The 7,558-nt window shown below is 35.5% G+C and overlaps 1 long non-coding RNA gene across 9 annotated transcripts; it reads left to right on the top strand.

Annotated features, from left to right (window-relative positions):
* The first annotated feature begins 665 nt into the window (after window positions 1-665).
* Window positions 666-6,851, top strand: LOC113310849. 9 transcript variants are annotated; one of them, XR_003341416.1, is made up of 11 exons: window positions 667-1,013; window positions 1,654-1,771; window positions 1,908-2,056; window positions 2,214-2,294; window positions 2,555-2,666; window positions 2,746-2,925; window positions 3,010-5,084; window positions 5,176-5,325; window positions 5,408-5,553; window positions 6,003-6,118; window positions 6,389-6,851. It is a non-coding gene; the product is annotated as an uncharacterized LOC113310849 (long non-coding RNA). The 9 variants fall into 9 exon arrangements; XR_003341421.1 differs by lacking the exon at window positions 2,214-2,294 and having other exon boundaries at window positions 675-1,013; window positions 3,010-3,398; window positions 5,012-5,084; XR_003341420.1 differs by lacking the exon at window positions 2,214-2,294 and having other exon boundaries at window positions 675-1,013; window positions 3,010-3,402; window positions 5,012-5,084.
* The last annotated feature ends 707 nt before the right edge of the window (window positions 6,852-7,558 follow it).

The following is a 7,558-nucleotide window of genomic DNA, read 5'->3' as shown; positions in this document are numbered from 1 at the left end:
TATCAATCTATTTTTACAATAATGAAAGTAAGATTTAGAATAGTGATACGGTCGTATGAAGCAAACGATCGAGAAGGTCAAAGATTTGGATTAATTAAGTTCTCCGGTAGCATTTCTAACTCGACTTAATCTATACCTTTAAGAGTTCTTCAAATTCCTTAATGAACTGGAGATGAAAAGCAGGATCGATTTGCTAATTATTTAAGTGGTAGAATTCTTGTATCCTCGTAATATCCATCATCTTTAGCAGATTCATTAGCAAATACTACCTCTCTCCTCTATTCATGTCTTAATATGTTAGCCCAATCCAGTTCACAGATAACAATCCGATAGTTTTAGTGACAATAAAACAATTAATCAATGATCAGTAGTTTGGGATGAGTTTTTCAAACTGCTAGGAACCAGTTTCTTAAGTCTTAACAGATGAACAAAGCTTTTTTTCATACAATTTTTCTCATGAAACATCAAAATCAACGTTTTGGATGGGTAGGGTTTAGATACAAGTGGATGGTGTAGGTGACACGAAGAAGAGAGCAAAGACGAGAGGGTTCGGCTGATTCATTTAATGTCAAGTGTGGGAGGTATTTGAGTTCTCATTAAGGGCAACTTTGTCCGATTCATGCAAGTTTATAAAACTGAACCTAGTCAGTGAGTCGACTATAATTTTTTGCACTCTTCGAATTCGTTTTTGCTCTCCCTCTAACAATTTTTTTTTTATTTCACACATTTCTCTCTCTCTTTCTATTTTTCATCGAAAGCTTTCTTGGTTTCAGCCGAGAGCGAAGAGAAAAACTTTTCTCTTCTTCACCAAATCTGCAGTCTAATCAAACCGCATCTTCAATGGATTTTAGGTTTCAACAAGAAACCCATCATCTAATCAAAACCCATCATCAAGAAATCTCGATCTACAAATTATTTCCCTGAAATCTAAAAATCAAATCATTCAACCTCTGATATAAACTAGTTTGTTGGATTATCATCAGGTATAAACTAGTTTGTTGGATTATCATCAGGTATAAACTAGCTTGTTATAATTTTATTTTCATCTGAAATCATTTGATAGAGTTAGGGGTTTTGATTTTGACCTAACCAGTATCTGAAATAGTTAGGGTTTTTGATTTTGACCTAACTAGTATCTGAAATAGTTAGGATTTTGATTTTGACCTAACTAGTATCTGAAAGAGTTAGGGTTTTTGATTTTGACCTAACTAGCATCTGAAAGAGTTGGGGTTTTTGATTTTGGTGTTCTTTTTTTGGTAATATGTAGATTTGAAGTATTGAGTATGATTTGATTCAGTTGAAGATGAAGTTTTTGTGAATGACTCAGTTGTGTATAGAGTTTTAGTTTTTGTGTAGAGTCTGTGGTCATCTGATGCTTTCCATGGTGTAGTCAATTATTGTTGAGTTTACTTCATTTGATAGAGGTTCTGTAAGTCTATACTACTGTGAAATCTGAAATCTATGCTATCTAGATGTTGTTGTTGTTGCTGTTGTTTTGGTTAAGCAACAAAATTCAGTAAGTATAGATTTCAGATTTCACCAAGTATAGATTTCATATTACATGTTTGAAGATACATGGGTATAATTATTATTGTTGTATATGTTGGTGTGAAGCAACAAAATTAAAAGGTATGGTGTTTGTGTTTGATGCAGGGTTGTTGGCTTTTATTGCATTTGCATATAAGAACAGACTTAGAGATTCAATATACTGTCCCTGTCCTTGTCGTGTTTGTCGGTATTCTCGTGGGTTGATTTGGCAATGGGTGGATTGGTAATTTGATTTGATGCTTCTCGTGGGTTGTTTGGATCTGGATCTGTGATAGATTTGTAGTTCTGTTCCTGGACGCATTCTCTATATTTGAATAATGGTATATAGAATAACTACTTTACTCTTTTTTTTTTTGCAGAATGGAGACAGTCGAAGTTTGGCGGCGGATGTGAAACCGAGAATTACTGAAGAGTCTGTAGAGAAACCTTAGATTTGGAAGTTAACTGAAATCAACGAGCCATCTCAATGTCGTTCCTTATGCCTTCTAGATAATTTTTTAGCTCTACGGTACGTCTTCTCTTAACTACAATCTTGAGTAGTTTACCCACTAGCTTAGGTGTTGAAGGCGTGACATGCATCCTATCTTGTTTCCATCTCCGCTTCGAGTTACCTTTACATCTGCCTTTAACTGGCTAAAGCTAGCTGAGCCTAATACATACAGCAGATATACAAGGAAAGGGTTGCCACACTTGCACTGTTTGGACCTAGACTCCTTAACAGTTTGTGATCGACTTCTTTAATTGAGGTTTGTTTGAGCTTTAGCTGAGAAAAGTGTTAAACTTTCTGGTTTGAAGTATATGGATTTATTGACTTTCAACCTAGAGTATCTCTGAATCATAATATTGGAGATATTTCATTCACCTGCATGAAATTGGTTCCCACTATTTGCCTATTTTTCCTGTTCAAAAGAAGCATGTATTGTCAGATTGTTTTCCCTTTAGTCTATTTGGATTGACTGATCTTCTAATTTGAATGGTTGTTCCTTTCTCATTAATGGTTTATCAGGTTTCTAGATTGATTTACACGAATTCAGGAATTGCCCTATTAGCTTTTAGCAGCTAATGCGGTTCACAAGTTGTGGAAATGGCAGAGGAATGATCGTAACACAACAGGAAAGGTAATGATTGATGTTCTGGAAACTTGGATGTGTGCAAGACTTATTGTTATCAGTAAATTAAATGTGTAATTTTTTGCAGGCAACCACCAACGTGCCACCTCAATTATGGCAACCCTCTAGTGGAATACTAATGACCAATGAGATCAGTGATACAAAGCCTGAAGATGCTGTTCCTTGCTTTGCACTTTCAAAGAATGATTCTTATGTTACGTCGGCATCAGGAGGAAAAATATCACTTTTCAAAATGATGACATTTAAGGTATATTAAAATTTTGGTACTAATCATTCATTATCCTTTGCTCCTCCTTTAGAAACTTGGTGCTGAATTTGTTTTATGCAACAGACAATGACGACATTCGCATCTCCACCTCCAACTGCGACTTTTCTGGCTTTCCATCCACAGGACAATAACATCATTGCCATATGAATGGAGAAAAACTGCCAAATAAGTTATGAATTATCTGTAACTTTTATTTGTGATTACCTGCAGTTGTGAATGGTCAGATTAAAAGAATGCAAGATGACGACATCCAGTCGAATGTCCTTGAGATTGTTGGGTCGAATGTACAATCGACTTACATTACGTGCCCTGCAGATCCTGCTGCAACACTTGGTATAAAGCTTCCGTTCTTTGTGATTATTGTGAAGAATTCCAAGAAATATTTCACATTTGAGATTCAAGTGCTGGATGACAAGAATGTCAAGAGAGGCTTCAGAGCTTCAAATTTTCAAGTCTGTAAGTCTAATCATAGTTCAATACTTCTGCAGCCAAGGTTTTAAAAAGCGAAAGCGTGGGGCGAAGCGCTCTCATACCAAAGCGTAAAGCGAGCTTTTTGAAATATATATAAATAAGAAGTTATCGACCTAATAAAAGAAAACTACGAAGTTCAGACATAATGAATAATTAGACTAACAAAAGCATATAGCATACTGATATTGCACATTCTACCCAAGAGCTATCTAAATATACTAGCCACGAATGTTTGCATCATTCATATCATAATGTAGATAGTCATCATCATCATGATCATCATGCCCTATAAATTAGGTTTATTAGTATTTAGTTAGAAAACATGAAACAGACCCTACCGCCTAAGACCTGAAGTGCAAAAAAGCGCCTTAAAGCGCGCCCCACAAACGCCTTTCTAAACCATGTATGCAGCCTTTCGGGTACTAATATATCTATGTTGATTTTTTTCTTCGAGGGATACAAATTTTGATTACACTAGGTCACCATTTTTTTTCCGCATAGAGACATGATAAACTTCGTTTGGATAATCAACGGATAGGGATATGACAGACCTTTTAGGTGACTGAAACTTACAGTTACGATGACACTTAGGATAAACTTTGGTTTGAGGGGTTTTAACAGATCACAGATAAATTATCTTTTATTAAGTGTGAATACTTCAATGATTTACCAAGTGGAAACTAAAAACCCACAGGATTTTATGCTGTTTGACATGGTAATTCACTTGGAGCCTCTTCTTGTAGCTTCCCAGTTCATGCTCTACATTATTGTGGCGACATTTTAGTAATAGTTGCAACCCTATATCATGATATTTCCCTGTTTATACTTTCAAACACAAATAGATAAATATCAGCTTCATATGGCCTGTAGAACCCCAGTCTGAAATTGAGATGTGGTAATATGTAATATGTCTGATGATGGTAATGTACTTCAGTTAACTGTGTACTTGGTTGGATTTTTTGAATTTGCTTGTAAAACAGTGCTTTTCTTTGCTCTAGCCATGATACAAATGTAAAATGTAGCTTTCAAAATTCACAACTCTTTTCTCCATATTCTGTAGTACATAGGTCATGATTTGAAATAGCCTGTAGGACCCCAGTCTGAAATTGAGATGTGGTAATATGTAATATGTCTGATGATGGTAATGTACTTCAGTTAACTGTGTACTTGGTTGGATTTTTTGAATTTGCTTGTAAAACAGTGCTTTTCTTTGCTCTAGCCATGATACAAATGTAAAATGTAGCTTTCAAAATTCTCACAACTCTTTTCTCCATCTTCTGTAGTACATAGTTCATGATTTAAAATAGTTGTGTTGTCCTAGACAGCATGATTTAAAATTTGATATGTATATATGTGCATGTATTGGATATCTCTTACCATTTGAACTTACAGTCACTTGGCCAGTCCCTGTGATACTTATTAGCCAAATGAAGGTCTGAGCTTGGCAGATGCAGTTCCTATTTTCATTCACTCATTAGTTATCATAGTTATTGACTTATTTCAGTATTACTTATTGAGTTTTCAATTACTGAAAGCCTAGTTCTTACAACAGTTAGTATGATAATTCGTTAGATCTTCTTACCGTCTAAAACAGGAGTTAGGAGAGAAAACCATCCAAAAAGATCCTTCAAATCCTGAAATTACGTCGCAATCTTTCACTCTACTTGGTATGTATAGTCTTTTTCAAGTCTCTGTTTTGCTAATTAGGTTTCAAAATTGATCCTTCAATTGAGTTTTTCTTTTTATTTTTCTTTGTAGGATTTGCTGATCAGTGAATGGCTGCAAGAAAAGCAGAAAATTTTCAGAAATTCATTGTTGGGAGCAGTAGTGAAGCGACATTTGCTGATTCATTTGAGAAACAAGAGTCTATAATTCGGGTTCTTGGAGATTTTTGATAATTCTGGAGATGTAATTTTGCCTCTTTTGAACTTAGTTATTGACATACTATTGGGATAATTATTGAATAATTTTTGTATGTTTGTCTTGTTAGAATTTAAAACCAAGTCAGAACAAGAGGCAGCAAAAAAATGTAAACGCACGATGGCAGAAGTAGAAAATGCGTTGGCTAAAGAAGAACAAACGAAGATGTAAAAGTTAAAGGAGGATGGGAAACCTTTGCCCAAGGGCTTGGCTGAGGTATAAGTTCTTGCCTCCCTTTCCATTCAATGCAGTTTAATTTGAGTCCTTTTCAATAAATTAAGCTGGTGGTAAAATGAGACATTTAGGATGATTTAGGTGGTAGAGGAAGACCTTTAGGAAAATTCAGGTGGCGGAGCACTGATCCTATTCTATCTTTGTCGGACGGAATTTACTCATGCTAACTCAAGAATGGACATTAGTTGGTATTAAATACCGGGAATAAAACTTCTTTTTGCCTGCTAGAAGTCATGGGTGGTCATCCTTTTATTCAACTTGTTGAGGTTTTCTAGTTGACTATGTAATTCTGATTAATTGCTAATTCAACCGTCTTTTATTTGTATTGCTATCTTATATCTTTTTAATATTCTGTAACTTCAAAAGTTGTTGGGTTTGCTAACTGCATCCTGTCTTTCCATAGTAATCTATATCTTAATGATGTCGCACAGGTTCAATAGTTGATGGGTTCAACACCATTGGATATTGCCAGGTCTAATTTAGCGCAGAGTGGTCTGATAAGCTGGAACGCACTCTGCCCGTGTGGTTCTCAAAATAGATACAAAAGGTAGGGATCTGCGCTTTCATTACATTTCAGCACTTTCTCACTAATCTTATCATCCTACAAAGAGTAGTCACTTACGTTTTACTTGGCACACAAACATGGCAGCAGAAGTTCTGACGGGTTACGAGAAAATTCACTTACCTTAACCATTTAGGATTGTTATTAGAGTATGATTCTTCTATTTAGTTTCTGAGATTCCTAGCTCTCTAAAGGCTTACAAAATTGTGCAGAAACTAGATTCACTGATCTGCATATTTAACTTTGCTCGTGAAGGTGTTGTGCAAAGGATTGAAAGAAAGTTCCTCAGGGCAAACCGGCAAAGCCTTATTGGTGAAAGAACAGCAGAAAGCTACTTGCTATGAAAATCTTCCAACTTATAGTCATTAAGTGAATTGCATGACAAGCACAGTGCATTTCTTGTGTCCCCATACAAGTTCTGGAGACTGCAATGAAGCTGTATATGCTCTCACCTACTACAAAGGAAAACTTTACAATGGACACTCAAATGGCTCAATAAAGGGTATGGTATGAAAGGTGTGCGTACGAGTTTGAAACCATCATGTACACAATTGAAGATTTGTTTTTTTTATGCATTTTTTTTTGACTTGGGTCAGTTTCAGAAACTTGGATTCTTGAACAGTTCTGATGATCAACCATATGTTTGTGACGATCAATAATATGTTTATTGAGATTCTTTCCAAATGATAAATTGGGTCTTCTAGTTCATCTAGAATGATATATTCAGGTGCAGAAATCTGCCGGAATTTAAGCCGGTGACAACTTTTTTTTGGTAGGAAAATTATTTTGCCACGGATATAGCTGTCACCAAACAAAGAAGTCAATAAGAACCCAAAGTGGGACCCACGAAAGTATTATTCTATTAATAATAAGCGTTGCACAAATTAGTATATAAGTTGCTCAAATTGGATAAATAAAACGTTGCACCACCTATTAAGCAACTTTAATAAGCGCTACTCAATATAATTTGTGCAACGGATATATGCGTTGCACACCAATGCGCAACGCCGTTTTGCCAACAGTTATAAACATAGTACATTCCAGTCCGAAGTTAATTTGTAGTAGGCTAGAGTCTGTAGCAGCTTACAATGTGGTGTTCAAATCTGGACTAGGTCCCGGGTTTTTTCTACATTTGCGGTTTCCTCGTTAACAAAATTTCTGGTGTCTTTGTTATTTCTTTTCCGCATTATATTTGTTTATATAATTGAAATATCACAGGTTGTGCTTAGTTCAATCAGTTGATAAATCCGATCTTGTTTGTTGGATAGAACTTGATTGACACTTGAGCATTGGTCTTTGGTACCGTCCAAGTTATTTCTCATATCAATCAGGCTTGCAGTCTATCCGTTTGATTTTCTGATTGCATTGAGAAAGAGATATAAACTCTTTGATTTTATTCATGATTGAGTCTCGCTTTTAAGTTGG

This window comes from Papaver somniferum, chromosome 9 (genome assembly GCF_003573695.1).
Source record: "Papaver somniferum cultivar HN1 chromosome 9, ASM357369v1, whole genome shotgun sequence".
NCBI lineage: Eukaryota > Viridiplantae > Streptophyta > Magnoliopsida > Ranunculales > Papaveraceae > Papaver > Papaver somniferum.
This window is presented reverse-complemented; position numbering and strand designations above follow the sequence as displayed.